The sequence below is a fragment of the Heterodontus francisci genome, chromosome 35 (assembly GCF_036365525.1).
Source record: "Heterodontus francisci isolate sHetFra1 chromosome 35, sHetFra1.hap1, whole genome shotgun sequence".
NCBI lineage: Eukaryota > Metazoa > Chordata > Chondrichthyes > Heterodontiformes > Heterodontidae > Heterodontus > Heterodontus francisci.
In genome coordinates this window covers 24,120,513-24,139,992 of record NC_090405.1, presented here as the reverse complement: position 1 = coordinate 24,139,992, position 19,480 = coordinate 24,120,513, and the positions used below count along the sequence as shown (strand labels likewise).

The following is a 19,480-nucleotide window of genomic DNA, read 5'->3' as shown; positions in this document are numbered from 1 at the left end:
CCCCACTCCTGATAGTGTTTCCCGATGCCCTTTCCCCCTCCACCCTTACTGCCAAGTTACGCTGCCTCACCCTATAGCTTCCCAGTGAAGCCAACACTCAGCTCCCACCTCCCAGTCACCTCCTTTAACCAGGCGAGGCTCTGAAGCCCCGTGGTTCCCGTGTGCTATTAGTTCAATTGGATCCAGTGAATAAAATTGCTGACAATTGGACTCAGAAGTACTTTAAATGCCTTCTTGCCGTGTGGATGTGCGAAGTCTGCCCTCCATGTCAGCCGCCGACAGAAAAATCCGGTCCGACGTCTTCCATCCCTATTTTATACACCCCCCCTCCCCCTCCCCAGCCTCCATTCCCGTCTCCAACGGTCCCTTAAAATTCTGGCCCATGTCTCTAAGACTAATGGGAGTGAAACTACAGCTGCTCCTTAGACTGAACAGGGAGAGCTGCTCTCTCTGTGTTTAAAGTGAATGAATCTGCTCTTTACCTTGTCTTACTGGAACGTTCACTGTCTGGAAATGTCTGTTTGAAAATGTTTTCCTGTTATATTAATGGAGCAGAGGAGCAGATGTGAGTTGCTGTTCAACAGAGAGGTTTGGAAGTGGGTGAAGGGGTGGAGTGATGGTGTGAGTGAGAGGTGCAGTGAGTTGGCCATTCTCAATAGAGTGTCAGGAATGAAGGTCAGAGGAACAGACCAGGCAGGAAACACAGAAAGAGCGAGGAGAAGCTGGTGTGAAAAACAGAGATTAAACAACAAGCTTGTTCAGTTGGTTTGGGTCTGGTGTTCAGAATACCCGGAATCTGGGTTCACTTCCCTTCCAACTCAGCGAATTGTATCAACATTATGTTCATAAAACCATAGAATGATACCCAAAGAAGGAGACCATATTGTCCATTGTGTCAGTGCTGTCTCTTTGGTTATGTTATCCAATTAGAACTGCTGCTCAGCTTTTTCCTGTAATCTGTACATTTTTCCTTCCAGTATTTATCCCAATTGCTTTTCAAAGTTACGACTGAATCTGCTTTCAAGTCCTGATCAGACAGTGCATTCCAGATCACAACACATCACTGTATAAAAAATCATTCCTCATTTCGCCTCTGGTTCTTTTCTCAATCACCTGATAAATACATCCTCTGGTTACTGACCCTTTTGCCACTGGAAACAATTTCTCCTTATTTAACTTATTGAAAACCTTCTTGATGATGTCACATACTAGACTGCCAGTAAAACTGAAGCCCATGGAATAAAAGAGACAATGACAGCATGGATATGAAGTTTGCAGACTGATAGGAACATAGAAGCAGGAGTAGGCCATTCAGCCCATCGAGACCACCCCGCCATTCAATATGATGATGACTGATCATCCACTTCAATGCCTTTTTCCCACACTATCTCCATATCCCTTATGTCATTTGTATTTAGAAATCTGTCAATCTCTGCTTTAAACATACTCAATGACTGAGCTTCCACAGCTCTCTGGTGTAGAGAATTCCAAAGATTCACAACCCTCTGAGTAAAGAAATTTCTCCTGGTCTCTGTCCTAAGTGGCTTTCCCCTTATGTTGAAATTGTGTCCCCTGGTTCTAGATTCCTCAACCGGAGGAAAAACTTCATCTACCCTGTCTATCCCTTTAAATATTTTGTAAGTTTCAATGAGATCACCTCTCATTCTTTGAAACTCTAGAGAATACAGTCCCAGTTTCCCCAATCTCTCTTCATAGGACAGTCCTGCCATCCCGGGAACAAGTCTGGTGAACCTTCAATGCACTCCCTCGATGGCAATGATATCCTTCCTAAGGTAAGGGGACCAAAACTGCACACAGTATTCCAAAGTGCAGTCCAACCAAGGTTATATACAATTGAAGCAAGATTTCACTACTCCTGTACTCAAATCGTCTTGTGATAGAGGCTAACATATCATTCGTCTTCTGAATTGCTTGCTGCACCTGCATGTTACCTTTCAGTCACTTATTGACAAGGACACCCAGGCCCCTTTGTACATCTACACTTTCTAATCTCTTACCATTTAAGAAATAATCTGCACATCTGTTTCTCCTACCAAAGTGGATAACCTCACATATTTACACATTATATTCCATGTGCCACTTTCTTGTCCACTCACTAAGTCTGTCCAAATCCCCTTGAAGCTGCTTTGCATCTTTCTCACAACACACATTCCCACCTCGTTTTGTGTCATCTGCGAACTTGGAAATACGACATTTGGTTCCCACCTCCGAATCATTGATATATATTGTGAACAGCTGGGTCACAGTGTGGTGGTGAACAGTTGTATTTCTGTCTGGAGGAAGGTTTACAGTGGGTTCCCCATGGTTCCTCATAACTTCAGTCATGTGCAGAGACTGGAAAAGCTGGGGTTGTTCTCCTTGGAGCAGAGCAAGTTCAGAACAACTTTGACAGAGTTAGAATCAAGGAATCAAATGGTTACAGTACAGAAGGAGACCATTCAGTCCATCATGTCCATGACAGCTCTTTGCAAGAGCAAATCAGCTAATTCCACTCCTCTGCCCTTTCATTGTAACCCTGCAAATTTTCTCTATTCAGGTGTTTATCCAATTCCCTTTTGAAAGCCATGATTGAATCTGCCTCCAGCACACTCTCAGGCAGTGTATTCCAGATCCGAACCACTCACTCTGTCCCACACCCCTGGTACCATTGCAGAAAGTCTTTTCTGTTCATTTCATCCCTCATAAATAATTGAAATGAAATGTTTATTAGGAAATGCACAATATAAAAAAGAGAGAGAAATAAATGCTGAGAAAAATAGAAGTCAATGTTTGGAAGGTAAAAAGAGCAAAAGATGTAACTTTTATTCTGGTTGAGTGAGAGGAATATATCACACTCTGGGGCTTTTTAAGAGGATTTACTGATAAACCTGGGATTTGAGAGGAAGCTGGTTCATGGTTTACAGAACAAATTCAGTCCCTGGGGTGGAGCCAACAGCTGCACCGTCCAATAACAGACAGGATGGGGACACTGTCTCAGGCCTGGTGAGCTCAGTCGATGAAGGCATGAAACTCTGAATCTCAAGTTTTTGAGTTTGAGCCCCACGGTGGGTGTCTTTTATTTCCGTTTTAGGCTGATTTTACAGCCATTCTCCAGCTCTGAATTCCTCGGCAGAGAGTTCAAGGAGTGTTTGAAATGAGATTCAACAGCAGTATGAGAAAGTCTCTCCTTGATTCAGGACTCTTACCTCTCTGCAGCATCTCGCTGCTGAAGATTGAACTTTATCTCATTTCATTCTCAGCTCATGGTCAGTGTGGATCACTGGGACTTCTGGCTGTCTCCCACTTCACAATCCATCAGTGCTGAGAAATCAATGGGGAATATTACTCACATGTTGTAATGTTTTATAAATACTTGAATGTATTTCACACTGTGTCTAACAGTGTGAATCTCCCCTGGTATATCAGCTCACCAACACTTCAACAGAACATTCACATAATGTGAGCTCTGAGACCTGTTCAGATCCCATTCCCAAGACCTGGAAAGTGGGATTGGGCTGGATCGCTCTTTTTCAGCTGGCACAGACACGATTGCTAAATGGTCTCAGTCTGTGCCATAAATTTTCTCCATTTTCTATGTTCTATGAAGTGAGGTGTGATTGGGAGGGGCAATTCCACCAGGGTTATATTTTCTACCAAAACAATGACACAAGGGATACTTCACTTTTTTATTCATTCATTCATGCGATGTGGGCATCGCTGGCTAGGCCAGCATTTATTGCCCATGAGAAGGTGGTGGTGAGCTGCCTTCTTGAACCATTGCAGTCCATGTGGGGTAGGTACACCCACAGTGCTGTGAGAAAGGGAGTTCCAGGATTTTGACCCAGCGACAGTGAAGGAACGGCGATATAGTTCCAAGTCAGGATGGTGTGTGGCTTGGAGGGGAACTTGCATGTGGTGGTATCCCCTGTATTTGCTGCCCTTGCCCTTCTAGGTGCTAAAGGTCACTGGTTTGGAAGGTGCTGTCTAAGGAGTTGCGGTGCATTGCTGCAGTGGATTTTGTAGACGGTACACACTCTGCAACTGTGCGTCGATGGTGCAGGGAGTGAATGTTTGCAGATGGGGTGCCAATCAAGCGGGCTGCTTTGTCCTGGCGGTGTTGAGATTCTTGAGTTGGAATTGCACCCATCCAGGCAATCGAAGAGTATTCCATCACACTCTTGACTTGTGCCTTGTGGATGGTGGACAGGCTTTGGGGAGTCAGGAGTCATGGATGAGTGAGAGGAATATATCACACTTTGGGGCTTTTGTAAGAGGATTTATTAATAAACCTGGGATTTGAGAGGAAGCTGCTTCATGGTTTACAGAACAAATTCAGCCCCTGGGGTGGAGCCAACAGCTGCACTGTAATTACTCACCTCAGGATTCCAAGCCTCTGACCTGCTCTTGTAGTCACGTTATTTGTATGGTTACCCATGGTAACCTCCATGATGTTGATGGTGGGGGATTCAGTGATTGTAATGCTATTGAATGTCAAGGGGAGATGGTTAGATTCTCTCTTGTTGGAGATATTCATTGCCTGGCACTTGTGTGGTGCGAATGTTACTTGCCACTTATCATCCCAAGCCTGTGAGACTGAAATAGCTCAGTTGGGAGTGTGTTAGACTGAAGATCCCTGGTTCAATCTGGGGTTTTGGCAGTTCTCCTTTATTCTGCATCACCCTTTGGTTTTGACTCTTGAGCTGCACAATTTACACTGAAATTATTTACCCAACTCTGAAGGTTGGATTGGAATAGAGAGATATCAAGGATGGGAAATATTTACATTGTCTGCTGTAGCTTATTCTCTATCTCCCTGTGTCCTTTCCCCCAGTTTTTGACTCTCTCGGGGCCGGGTGAACATTTGATTTGCTGCATTTGTCCCAAACTGAAGCCTTTTCCACATCTCTGGGTGGTCAGACTCGCTCTGTCTGTTTTTGTTGCTCGTGACCATTAACGAGAACAGGCCACGAGTTCAACGTTTATCAGCAAACGGAAGATAATTGGAAAGAATTCTGTGTTACTCCAGATCAGTGACAAAGATACAATGGATGTTATTCAAAATAAATTCCCTTTGACATTTTATGTAAACTTGTTTGCATCCAAAAGTTGGATTTTAAGTGTAACAAAAATGTGTCAAATTATTGACTGACCATGTGACAGCGCACATGGGGATCAAATCCACAGCCTTGTTGTTATCAACACTGCGTCCTAACCAACTGAACTAAGCGGCCTATAGACAGAGCCAGGTATGGGTTTGAGCCGCACGCTGGGCGGTTTGTGTTTTATTTCTCACACTGGGTGACAGAGCAATTGTACAAACAATGGACACATCACATCCCTGAAACATTGTTCTGATATAAAACAGTGTGAAATAAGAACTGAGCATGGAAATGGAACGGAACCAGAAATCAGGACTTTAATCTATTAAAGTTGATCTTGAAATTCAACCATTCACTGAACATTCCAATAGATCGAACTCTCTTCTGATATAAAATCCAGGAACTTGAGCTGCTGTAAAACATAACTGAGCCTGACGTGACTTGAACACACAACCTTCTGATCTGGAGTCAGACGCGCTACCGTTGTGCCACAAGCTCACAGATAAAGCAAAGTGTTCCATTCCTGACACATTTACTTCTTGTTTAGATTCAGTGATTGAAATTAATTCAATCCTCATCTGACCTCCACTCTGTAAAGGCCTGCAATCCGACCTGAACCCGACGACCTGTGTCGGGTTCGGGTCATGTCGGGTCGCTCTTCCGGTTCTGGCTTTCGGGCTCGGGTCAGGTCGGGCCAGGTTCGGGTTGGGCTGAGTCCAGGTTGGTCTGAGTCCGTGTCGGACACACACAGTAAGTATTACATTTAACTTTGCTGGGAAGTTGAGTTTAATAAGTGTCAAAAGTTGAAAAGCCAACCAAAGCCGGGAGTCCGGGTCATTAAGGAGGGAAACTCTGAGTCTGCGCAGTGAGCAAGTGAGCATCTCTATGACGTCATTGCGCTCATGCTGCAGCTTCCTGTAGATTCGGAATCGGGAGGTAGATAAAGTGAACATTCCGGTGGTCGGGTAAGGCTCGGGTTAGTTTGGGCGTGGGAATAAATGGAGATACTCGGGCCGGGTCAGGCTCGGGTCCAATGTGGTTCTGTCAGGTTCGTGTCGGGTTTTTTTTCCTGACCTGAGCAGGCCTTTACCGCTCTGTCAGTTCAGTGCCTTATTTAAAATATTACTTGGAGTTCTGTTTTACAGGGTCTCGGCTGTTTAAGTGTTTCCCAGACCCACTATTCTGATTAATCAGACATTTTGCTGCTAACTGCTGCTGCTACAATTGAAATGTAAAAAAGAATTTCCAGTGACCTGCAACCAATGGACAAATACATTTCAGAAAGATAAAGCTCATTCACCAATCCACAAATGTGTTTTTCTGCTTATATTTATAAACAACTCCTTCTCTCCACTATGAGAACTATACAATCACTACAGTTATTTGAAAGTTAGTATAAGATGTTCCAGTTCATCAATTTTAAAACTGCAGCAGGTATTTTCCAGAAAACTTCTCTGTTGGAACCTCAGTCCCATTTAGATTGAAAGTGGACAATTAATGTATTCACTTGTTCATTGTGGACAGGTGTCTGACTTCGAATAAATCTCATTAACTTTCAATGAGGTGGCAGTATTTCTGTGCTCCCATTTTACACAGTCTGTCCTGTTCATGCACCATGTTTTTATTCTCCTCTCCCATTCTCCACAGGATACAGATTGCAAGCATCATCAATCTAGCTGTTGAAAAGCATTGGAAGAATCTGGTCACACAGGTATTGAAACATTCATTTTCTGCCATTTTCCAAGTTGGTTGCTTTAAACACAGTACGATGTGTAATCATCTTGAAAAGAGATTCTCTTCAATATCCAATACAAATTGAATTACAAACCTGACAGACAAACACAGGAGAACAAGTGACTAGTGAACACAAACCTCATGGTGCTCATTTTCAGATTTATTGCAGTCATCCGACAAAACAAGTGAAAGAATATTCCAGTGAAATGATTTGGAAAGTAGGTGTGACTTTTGTTGGTGCCTTTCTTTGCTCTGTTGGTGAAACTTTCTTGCACTTGACTCCTGTTCATGTCTCTGTTTCCTCTATTGAATGAGGAAGGAGGTATTTGATCAGAAATCAACTGGATTGTGTACCTTTGAGAGGGGATTTCTGCACTATCAGGGCTGGAAACAGGAGTGAGTGAAAGACAATGTGTGGAGTTTGATTTTGTACAGAGGGAGAGCAAATCTAACAGGACTGTGAGATATTGGCCTGGATTTTACAGCCCCAATAGCGGTGAACTCTGAGACTTTCACTGCTATTGAGGGTCTGAACAGCACTGCAACTGCTAGTACATGCACACACTAACACCAGCATCTGGAAGTTGTGGTGGTGAGAAATGTGCTTAGAAGGAGCCTCTGATCATAATCGCACCAGCCCCCTCTTTAAAGTGACAGGGACCTGTAGTTCAGCAATTTGGGCTCATTGCTCACAATGTACCCTGATTTTTACCTGGGTTGGATTAAAGCCGGTACCAACAGGCTCAGGGCTGCTCGGGAAGGACTTTTCTGTTGACACAACAGCTCCACTATTCCAGGAAGACACCGGCAGCAGCAGGGGTCAACTTTCAGAAAGGAGTTCAGACATTTTCAATGTTGTATTTTGTTTCTTAATTGTATGTAACTTTTTAGCATAGCCTGATCAGAGTTCTTAAATTTACATCTGACTTTTTATTAACAAGATTGAAGTGCTTTTAAAAGATCTCTAAATGTACATGACTTTTTATCAAGATTTACTTGGCTTCTTTGAAAAGACTCTTGAGCAAGATTGAAGTGACTTTTAAAAACTACATCTTATCCTTTAAAATCCTGCTTCCATGTAGATGACATTGGAAGATGACTTCAGAATATCTTAGACTATCTTTCTAACAGGTACTGCAACAGCTTAAGACCGACTTTTCTGCAAAAGCTGGTGAATTACCTTCCGGGAGCGGAGAGGAGCAGCCCTATATGGACCGATATGAGGAGAACGTTGAGAGCGGAGCCTATAAATCCAATCCGAGAATCGAGGCCCAGTCTCTTACCTTCCAGGAGTGGAGTGGAGATCTTCCAGTGTGCTGGAGTTTTGAAAAAAAAGAAGCCAACTGTGATGTGAGAGGAGAGCTGCAAGGTGATTGGTTGGTGAGTCACTGCTGTTAGTGTATTTAAATATCTTAAAGAAAAGGGCAAAGTTTTTTTACTTGAAAAAAAAACCTCTGCTGATAAGATGAGTACTACTAAAGTGTTTTTTTTATTCAGTGTAGCTTATGAAGGACTTTAGATTGTAGTGGGTAGAACAAGGCCCCTAGTGTCATTAGTATTTTTTAATTAAGGGAGTAACTAATTAATCTAAGGGTAAGTCATGGCAGGAGAGCTCAGCCCAGTGATATGCTCCTCCTGCGCTATGTGGGGATTCAGGAACCCTCCCAGTCTCCATGACGACCATGTGTGCAGGAAGTGTATCCAGCTGCAGCTACTGGCTACTCGCATTATGGAGCTGGACCTGCGGGTGGTTTCACTGTGGAGCGTCCACGAAGCTGAGGGCGTCATGGATAGCATGTTTAGTGAGGTGGTCGCACCGCAGGTAATGGATGCACAGGCAGAAAAGGGATGGGTGACCACCAGATGGAATAGTAGGAGCAGGCAGGTAGTGCAGGAGTCCCCTGTGGCCATCCCCCTCTCAAACAGATACACCGCTTTGGTTCCTGTTGGGGGGAAGACCTCCCAGGGGAAAAGAGCAGCAGCGCGGTCCGTGGCACCACGGAGGGCTCTGCTGCACAGCAGGGGATGAAAAGGGGAGGAAGAGCTATTGTGATAGGGGATTCTATCATGAGGGGTGCAGATAGGCGTTTCTGTGGCCACAAACGAGACTCCAGGATGGTATGTTGCCTCCCTAATACTAGGGTCAAGGATGTTTCGGAGCAGCTGCCGGAAATTCTGAAAGGGGAGGGTGTGCAGCCAGAGATCATGGTCCATATTGGTACGAACGACATAGGCAGGAAGAGAGATGAGGTTCTGCAAAGTGAATATGGGGAGTTAGGCAGAAGGTTAAAGAGCAGGACCTCTAGGGTTGTAATCTCAGGATTACTCCCTGTGACACGTGCTAGTGCGGGGAGGAATAGGAGGATTAGGCAAATGAATGCATTGCTGAAGACTGGCGAAGGCGGGAGGGCTTCAGGTACTTGGATCATTGGGATCTCTTCTGGTGCAGAGGTGACCTGTACAAGAGGGACGGGTTGCATCTGAACTGGAAGGGGACCAATATCCTTGTAGGGAGATTTTATAGTAATACACTGGAGGGTTTAAACTAGTCTTGCAGCGGGGGTGGGACCCAAAGTAGTAGTCTCTCCGATGAGATAGTTGAGGCAAATGGAGAGGTTAAAGCAAGCAAGTCCAGTAGGCAGGCCAGGCAGGGGCAGGACAGGGAGCGTGGAAGGTCTGGTGGGCTAAACTGCATTTACTTTAATGCAAGTATCCTTACAGGTAAGGCAGATGAACTCAGAGCATGGATCGGTACATGGGATTGTGGTATTGTAGCTATTACGGAAACGTGGTTGAGGGATGGGCAGGACTGGCAGCTCAATGTTCCGCGGTACCGATCCTTCCGGCGTGACAGAGGTGGAGGTAAGAGAGGAGGGGGAGTTGCACTATTGATTAGGGAGGACATCACGGCAGTACTTAGAGAGGATATCCCGGGGTGAATGTCCAGTGAGGCCATACTGGTAGAACTTAGAAATAATAAAAGGGTGATCCCTTTGATGGGATTATACTATAGGCCCCCCAATAGTCAGAGGGAAGTGGAGGAGCATATATGTAGGGAAATCACAGATAGGTATAGGAATTATAGGGTTGTAATAGTAGGTGATTTTAACTTCCCTAATATTGACTGGGACTGCCTTAGTGCTAAGGGATCAGATGGGGAAGAATTTGTTAAGTGAGTCCAGGATAGTTTTCTGAAGCAGTACGTGGATGGCCCGACTAGAGAAGGGGCTACACTTGATCTCCTCTTAGGAAATGAGGATGGGCAGGTGGTTGATATGGCAGTGGGGGAGCACTTTGGGACCAGTGACCATAACTCTATTAGCTTCAAGATAGTTATGAAAAAGAATAGGACTGGTCCTCAGGTTGAAGTCCTAAATTGGGGGAAGGCTAATTTCCATGGCATCAGACAGGAACTCTCAAAAGTTGAATGGGAGAGGCTGTTTACAGGTAAAGGGACGTCTGGCAAGTGGGAGGCTTTTAAAAGTGAGATAGGAAGAGTTCAGGGCCAGCATGTTCCTGTTAGATGGAAGGGCAAGGCTGGCAAGTTTAGGGAACCTTGGTTGACGAGGGATATTGAGGGTCTGGTCAGGACAAAGAAGGAGGCATACGTCAGGTATAGGCAGCTGGGATCGAGCGAGTCCCTCGAGAAGTATAGGTGATATAGGAGTATACTTAAGAAGGAAATTAGGAGGGCGAAAAGGGGCCATGAGATTTCCCTGGCAGATAAGATAAAGGAGAATCCTAAAAGATTCTATAAGTGTATTAAGAGTAAAAGGGTAGCTAGGGAGAGAGTAGGTCCCCTTAAGGATCAGTGTGGCAATCTATGTGTGAAGCCACGCGAAATGGGCGAGGTCTTAAATGAATATTTCTCGTCTGTATTTACCGTGGAGAAGGTCATGGAAGCTAGTGAGTTCAAGGGAGGGAACAGCGATATCCTGCAGCATATCAACATTACAAAGGAGGAGGTGTTGGAGGTTTTGAAGCGCATTAAGGTGGATAAATCCCCAGGGCCTGATCAGATGTATCCTAGGATGCTATGGGAAGCAAGGGAGGAGATTGCTGGGGCGCTGGCAGAGATTTTTGTATCATCGTTAGCCACGGGTGAGGTACCGGAAGACTGGAGGATAGCTAATTTGTTAATTAATAAATTAAATAACAAATCATGTCGCCTCTTTCTCTTCTAAACTCTGGCGGAGACAAGCCTAGCTTGTCCAATCTTTCCTCGTAAGACAGCCCACCCATTCCATGTATTAGTCTCGTAAACTTTCTCTGTACTACCTCCAATGCATTTACATCCTTCCGCAAATAAGGAGACCAGTACAGTACTCAGTACTGCAGAAGAGGTCTCACCAATGTCCTGTATAGCTGAAGCATAACCTCCCTACTATTGTATTCAATTCCCATGGTGATAAATGATAACATTCGATTAGCTTTCCTAATTACGTGCTGGACCTGCATACTAACCTTTTGCAATTCATGCCCTCGGACACCCAGATCCCTCTGCATCTCAGAGCTCTGCAATCTCTCACCATTTAGATAATATGCTTTTTTATTCTTCCTGCCATAGTGGACAATTTCCGACTTTCCCACATTATACTCCATTTGCCAGGTCTTTGCCCAATCACTTAACCTATCTATATCCCTTTGTAGCCCCCTTATGTCCTCTTCACAACCTACTTTCCTACCTATCTTTGTGATCAGCAAATTTAGCAACAATACCTTCGGTCCCTTCATCTTCATTTATATAAATTGTAAAAAGTTGAGGCCCCAGCACAGATCCCTGTGGCACACCACTCATTACTTCTTGCCAACCAGAAAATGACCCATTTATGCTGACTCTCTGTTTCCTGTCAGCTAGCCAATCTTCTATCCATGCCAATATGTTACCCCCGACACCATGAGCTTTTATTTTCTGCAATAACCTTTGATATGGCACCTTATCCTTCTGGAAATCGAAATACAATACATCCACTGGTTCCCCTTTATCCACAGCACATGTAACTCCCTCAAAGAACTCCAATAAATTGGTTAAACATGATTTCCCTTTCAAAAAACCATGTTGACTCTGCCTGATTACCTTAATTTTTTCTAAATGCCCTGCTATAACATCCTCTGTAATAGCTCCAAACATTTTCCCTCAGACAAATGTTAAGCTAACTGGCCTGTCGTTTCCTGCTTTCTGTCTCCCTCCCTTTTTGAATAAATGAGTTACATTCACTCTTTTCCAATCTAACGGAACCTTCTCGAATCTAGGGAATTTTGGAATATTAAAACCAGCGCATCAACTATCTCACTAGCCAATTCAGGACCTGGCGACTTGTCAACCCGCAGCTCCAACAATTTGTTTAGTACCACTTCCCTGGTGATTGTAATTTTCTTGAGTTCCTCCATCCCTTCAATTTCCTGATATACGGCTAATACTGGGATGTTATTTGTATACTCAATAGTGAAGACCGATGCAAAGTATCTGTTCAATTCATCTGCCATCTCTTAATTATCCATTATTAATTCCCCAGACACACTTTCTATTGGACCAACAGTCGCTTTGTTAACTCTTTTCTTTTTAAAATATCTATCGAAACTCTTACTAGTTGTCTTGAAATTTCTTGCGAGCTTTCTCTCATACTCTAATTTTACCTTCCTTATCAATCTTTTAGTCATTCTTTGCTGTTTTTTTTATATTCTGTCCAATCTTCTGACCTGCCTCCCACCTTTGCACAATTATAGGCTTTTTCTTTAAGTTTGATAGTATCTTTAACTGTTTTCGTGAACCATGGATGGTGAGTCCCACGTTTGGAACTTTTCTTTCTCGTTGAAATGTATCTATTCTGTGTTTTCTGAAATATCCCCTTAAATGTCTGCCACTGCATCTCTATTGACTTATCCCTTAACCTAATTTGCCAGTTCACTTTAGCTAGCTCTGCTTTCATGACCTTATAATTGCCCTTATTTAAATTTAAAATACTAGTCTGGGACCCACTCTCCTCTCCCTCAAACTGAATGTAAAATTCAATCATATTATAATCGCTACTACCTAGGGGCACCTTAACTATGAGGTCATTAATTAATCCTATCTCGTTGCACAATGCCAGGTCTAGTATAGCCTGCTCTCTGGTTGGCTCCAGAATGTATTGTTCCAAGAAATTATCCCCAAAACATTCTATGTATTCCTCATCTAGGCTACCTCTGCCCATCTGAATTTTCCAATCTATATGTAGATTAAAATCCCCCATAATTATCACAGTACCTTTCTGACAAGCTGCCATTATTTCTTCCTTTATATCCCATCCGACAGTGTGGTTAATGTTAGGTGACCTGTACACCACTCCCACAAGTGACTTCTTGCCTTTATGATTTCTCATTTGTACTCAAATTGCTTCTGCATCCTGATCTCCAGAACTCAGGTCATCCCTCTCTATTACGCTAATACCATCATTAATTAACAGAGCTACCCCGCCACCTTTTCCTAGATTCCTGTCCTTCCAAAATGCCATGTCACCTCCAATATTCACATCCCAATCTATGTCGCCCTGCAGCCATGTCTCTGTAATGACTATCAGATCGTACTTATTTATTCTATTTGTGCTCCCAGTTCATCTGTTTTGTTTCAAATGCTCCATGCATTCAGATACAGAGCATTTAGTTTTGTCCTTTTATTATTTTTGTCACCTCTAGCCTTATCTGTCGATTTACTCTTAGATTTGTACATTCTGTCCCTTCCTGTCACAGTCTGTTTATCATTTCCCATATTTATACCTTTCTCTCTTGCCTTGTCTCTCCTCCTTGATTCACCATATCTTCCCAAATTTGATCCCTTGCCCCCACTATTCAGTTTAAAACCGTCTCTACTTCCCTCGTTATGTGGCTCGCTAGAACACCGGCACCAGCACGGTTCAGGTGTAGACCGTCCCAACGGTACAGCCACCTCTTTCCCCAGTACTGGTGCCAATGCCCCACAAACCAGAACCCACTACTACCACACCAGTCTTTCAGCCGCACATTACTTTCTCTAATCTTATTTGTCCTATGCCAATTTGCACATGGCTCAGGTAATAATCCAGAGATGATTAACTTTGAGGTTCTGCTTCTTAATTTGGTGCCTAGTTCCTCATACTGACTTTGCAGAACCTCTATCCTTGTCCTGCCTATGTCGCTGGTACCGACATGGACCACGACGACTGGATCCTCCCCCTCCCATTGTATGTTTCGCTCCAGCCCTGAGCAGATGTCCTGAATCCTGGCACCGGCAGGCAACACAGCCGTCTGGACTCTTGCTTTTGCTGCAGAGAACAGAGTCAATCCACCTTACTATACTGTCCCCTACTACCACTACATTCCTTTTTTCTCCCTCTTTGAGCCGCAAACACTTACTGCAGACGTGTTTGCCCTGGATCACACTGGCATCCAGGAACTCCCACATGCTGCAGCTGTGACACATCACCTGTCCTGTCATCCTTAACGTGTTTCAATTAACTACTTAAATATTTTATTCAATTATTCATTTTATTGCATATTTTATTAAACTTACCACTAGTTTGTTTACTATTTTAAACGTTAGGACTAAAATGGATCTTAATCACTTACCAGATTTGCATCAAGCAGGTCGGTTCTTCCAAACCAATCAACTACCTGCTTGCCTGTGATGTCACAGCTTACCAGATCCTCACCAAACAGCTCCTTCCACTGCACCGAAGAAAGAACCAAATCCTGTATCCTCACCCCAGCGGCTCTCTGTTTCCCTGCTCTCACTCTCCATTGTGACGTCACTCCTCGATTTTTTTCCCCTGCTCTGCTCCTCTCTCTCTCGCTCTGTCTCCGAGTCTGTGCTTTTGGCGCATTTTTTCATTTGTTGTTCCGTTGTGCTCCTCTGTTTCTGGTCCAAAAATCTGACTCTGGTGGGACTTGAACCCACAACCTTTGAATATCATCTTAATCATTATTTAGAAGTCCAACACGCTATCCATTGCGCCACAGAGCCTCACACATTTTTATTAACATCACTAAGGCCTTTGATCTTGTCAGCAGAGACGGCCTCTTCAAACTGCAATGGAACATAGGCTGCCCTCCTGACCTCTTGGGCATCATCTCTTCTTTCCACGAGAACATGCACAGTTCCATCAGTTACAATGGAGCAACATCAGACGCTTTCAAGATCAGCAGTGGGGTAAAGCAGGGCTGCGCGCTGGCGCCAACTCTCTTTGGAACAGAGGAACATAGGAGTAAGGTATTCAGCCCGTCGAGCCTGCTCTGTCATTCAATTCGATCATGGCTGATCACCTACCTCAAAGCCCCTTTCCCATGCTATCCCCATATCCCTTGATGTCATGAGTATCAAGATTTCTATCAATTTCTGTCTTGAACATGCTCAATGATTGAGCTGCCACAGCCCTCTGGGGCACAGTATTCCAATGATTCACCACCGTCTGAGTGAAGAAATTCCACCCATCTCAGTTTTAAATGGCCTACTCCTTATTCAGAGACGATGTCCTTTGGTTTTAGACTCACCAACCAGGGCAAACATCCTGTCTACATCCACACTGTCACACCCTGTAAGAATTTTGTCAGTTTCAATCAGATCACCTCTCATTCTTCGAAACTTTAAGGAATACAGGCCCAGTTTCCTCATAAGACAATCCCACCATCCCAGGGATTAGTCTGGTGACATAAAAACAAGAAATGCTGGAACCACTCAGCAGGTCTGGCAGCATCTGTGAAAAGAGAAGCAGAGTTAACGTTTCAGGTCAGTGACCTATCTTCGGAACTGACATATATTAGAAAAGTCACAGGTTATAAGCAAGTGGGGTGGGGGTGGGGCAAGAGATAACAAAGGAGAAGGTGTAGATTGGACAACGCCACATAGCTGACCAAAAGGTCATGCAGCAAAGGCAAACAATATGTTAATGGTGTGTTGAAAGACAAAGCATTAGTACAGATTAGGTGTTAATGGACTGAATATTGAACAGCAGGAAGTACAAACCTGAAAAAAAACAGTAGGTAAGCAAACTGAACAAACTGAGATGAAATGAAATAAATGCAAAAAAAAGATTAGTCTGTTGACCCTCTGTTTCACCCCCTCTATGGCAAGTGTATCCTTCATAAGATGAGGAGACTAAACTGTACACAATACTCCAGTGCGGATTCACCAAGGCTCTATACAATTGCAGCAAGACATCTTTACTCCTGTACTCATGACCCCTCGTGTGGGTACAACATACCATTTGCCTTCCTAATTGATTGCTGCACCTGCACAAGAGCTTTTAGTGTCTCAGGAACAAGGACACCCAGGTCCCTTTGGACATCGACACTTCCCAACCTCTCACCATTGAAGAAATACTCTGTCTTTCTGTTTATTCTACCAAAGTGAATAACTTCACACTTATTCACATTATATTCCATGTTCTTGCCCATTCACTTAGCCTCTCCAGGTCCCCTGGAAGCCTCTCTGCATCCTCCTCACAACTCACACTTCACCGAGCTTTGTGTCATCTGCAAACTTGGAAATATTACATTTAATCCCCACATCCAAATCATTTATATAGGTTGTTAACAGCTGTGGCTCCAACACTGATCCTTGCAGTACCCCAATAGTAACAGCCTGCCATCCTGAGAAGGACCCGTTATTCCCGCTCTCTGTTTTCGGTCTGTTAACCAATTCTCAATCCATATCAGTATATTATCCCCAAGCCTATGTGCTCTAATTTTGTTTACTCACCTCCTGTGTGGGACCTTACCATAGGAAAATACAAATACCACACATCCACTGGTTCTCCTTTATCTGTTCTATAGGTAACATCCTCAAAAATCTCAACAGGTTTTTCAAACCTGTTTTCCTTTTCATAAATCTATGTTGACTCTGCCCAATCATGTCATCATTTTCGAACTGTCTAGTTATCACATCCTTTATAATTGGCATATTCTTCTCCATGCTGCTATTGTACACTTTCAATTACTCAGATATAGGTGTTCACCTGCACATCAGAGCTGACGACAAGCTGTTCAACTTGGCAAGACTGTGCGCCAAGACCAAAGTGGGTAAATTCCTAGTCTGTGAGTTGCTATTTGCTGATGATGCTGTGCTGACATCCCATAATGAAGTTCAGTCACAGCAGCTTGTAGATCGGTTCTCCCTGGCCTGCAAAGAGTTTGGACTGACAATCAGCATCAGGAAGATGAAAGTTACGGGCCAGGACGTAGAGACTCCACTTTCCATCAACATCGACAACCTCACTTTGGAGGTTGTCAACAGCTTCACATACCTTCAATCAACAATCACCAGCAATCTGGCCCTTGATGCTGGAATCAGCACCAGGATTGCCAATGCTGCAGCTGTCATGTCAAAGTTGAGAAGACAAGTGTGAACCGACAGCAAACTGATCGAAAATACAAAGCTCCACGTGTACCAGGCTTGTGTTCTCAGCACCCTCCTTTATAGTAGAGAAGCATCAACAACTTATACAAGCCAAAAAAAGCGGCTGAACAGCTTCCACCTCCACTGCCTCAGATGCATACTGGGCATCTCCTGGCAGGACAGAGTGCCGAATGCGGAAGTACACCAGCGTGCAGGGATCCGCAGCATGTTTGCCCTCTTGAGTCAGCGGTGACTCTGTTGACTGGGCCAAATGGATGACGGTCACATTGCCAAATACATGCTCTATGGTGAGCTTGCTATCAGCATGAGATCAACAGGTCAGGGAAAAAAATCAAGTCCTTTGGAGAGGTTTGAGTTAATTCAGGAGAGTGGGCATGGATTTATCAATGGGAGTTCATGCTTGACGAATCTAACTGCATTTGTTGATAAACTATCTGAGAATACTGATGAAGGGAATGCAGTGGATGTTGTTTATATGGATTTTAAGGAAGCGTTTGACAAGGTACCACATAAAAGGGCGGTTAACAAAATTGAGGTTCGTGGTATAGGAGGGTCAGTGTCCATTTGGATAGTAAATTGTTTTAAAGACTGAAAACAGCGAGTCATATTAAATGGTTCTTGGTCAGACCGGAGGATAGTCGACAGTGGTGTTCCCCAAGGGTCAGTGCCAGAACCACTGCTTTTTTTGCTAAAGGTAAGTGACTTGGATCTTGGAATACAGAGTAGAATCTCAAAATATGCCGATGACACCAAACTTGGAGGAGTGGCAAACAGTGAGGATGATATGAACTGCCTGCAACAGGACAGTGATAGGCTAGCAGAATGGGCAGACAGGTGGCAGATGGAATTTAATAGTGACAAGTGTGAGGTGATGTATTTTGGCATAAGGAATAGGGAGAGGCAATATATACTTAATGGCACAGTTCTAAAGAGTGTGCTGGAATAGAGGGACTTGGGGTTCATGTGCACCGATCTTTGAAGGTGGCAAGAAATATTGCGAGAGTGGTTAGCAAAGCATATGGGATCTTGGGCTTTATAAATAGAGGCATTGAGTACAAAAGCAGGGAAGTTATGCTGAACCATTATAAAACTCTGGTTAGGCCCCAATTGGAGTGTTGCTTCCAGTTCTGCTCAGCAGACTTTAGAAAGAATGTGAGGGTCCTTGAGAGGACGCAGAGGCGATTTACCAGAATGGATCCAGGGATGGGAGATTTTAGTTACAAGGTTAGGTTGGAAAAGCTAAGATTATTCTGCCTATATCAAAGGAGATTGAGTGGAGAATTGATAGAGGTGTAAAACACCTCTAGAGAACAGGCCATCCTGGACTGGGTATTGTGTAATGAGAAAGGATTAGTTAACAATCTTGTTGTGTGGGGTCCCTTGGGGAAGTGAGCCCATAATATGATAAAATTCTTCATTAAGATGGAGAGTGAGAGAGTTGATTCCGAGACTAGGGTCCTGAATCTAAACAAAGGAAACTATGAAGGTATGAGGCGGGAGTTGGCGATGATAGATTGGAGAACGTTACTTAAAGGGTTGACAGTGGATAGGCAATGGCTAGCATTTAAAGAGCGCATGGATGAATTACAACAATTGTTCATTCCTGTCTGTGCAAAAGTAAAACAGGAAGGGTGGCTCAACTGTGGCTTACAAAAGAAATTAAGGAAAGTATTAGATCCAAGGAGGAGAAATATAAAATGGCCAGAACAAGCAGCAAACCTGAAGATTGTGAGCAGTTTGGAATTTAGCAGAGGAGGACAAAAGGATTGATTAAGAAGGGGGAAATAGAGTATGAGAGTAAGCTAGCAGAGAACATAAAAACTGACTGTAAAAGCTTCTATAGATATGTGTAGAGAAAAAGATTAGTGAAGACAAATGTGGGCCCCTTACAGTCAGAAACGGGGGAATTTATAATGGGGAACAAAGAAATGGCAGACCAATTAAATACATACTTTGGATCTGTCTTCACAAAGGAGGATACAAATTATCTCCCAGAAATGTTGGGGAACATAGGGTCCAGTGAGAAGGAGGAACTGTATGAAATCAGTATTAGTAGGGAACGTTTGGGAAATTGATGGGATTGAAGGTCGATAAATCCCCAGGGCCTGATAATCTACATCCCAGAGTACTTAAGGAAGTGGCCCTTGAAATAGCAGATGCATTTCTGGTCTTTTTTCAAAATTCTATCGACTCTGGAACAGTTCCAATGGATTGGACGGTAGTTAATGTAACTCCATTATTTAAAAAAAGAGGCAGAAAGAAAACAGCGAATTATATA

General features: G+C 43.7%; 2 non-coding genes across 2 annotated transcripts; both read right to left on the bottom strand.

Annotated features, from left to right (window-relative positions):
- Positions 1 to 5,525: 5,525 nt before the first annotated feature.
- trnaw-cca (transfer RNA tryptophan (anticodon CCA)) lies at positions 5,526 to 5,597 on the bottom strand. Its single transcript has one exon. It is a non-coding gene; the product is annotated as a tRNA-Trp (tRNA).
- A 9,123-nt stretch (positions 5,598 to 14,720) lies between these two features.
- Positions 14,721 to 14,811, bottom strand: trnar-ucu (transfer RNA arginine (anticodon UCU)). The gene is given in 2 exon segments: positions 14,721 to 14,756; positions 14,775 to 14,811. It is a non-coding gene; the product is annotated as a tRNA-Arg (tRNA).
- Between the last annotated feature and the right edge of the window lie 4,669 nt (positions 14,812 to 19,480).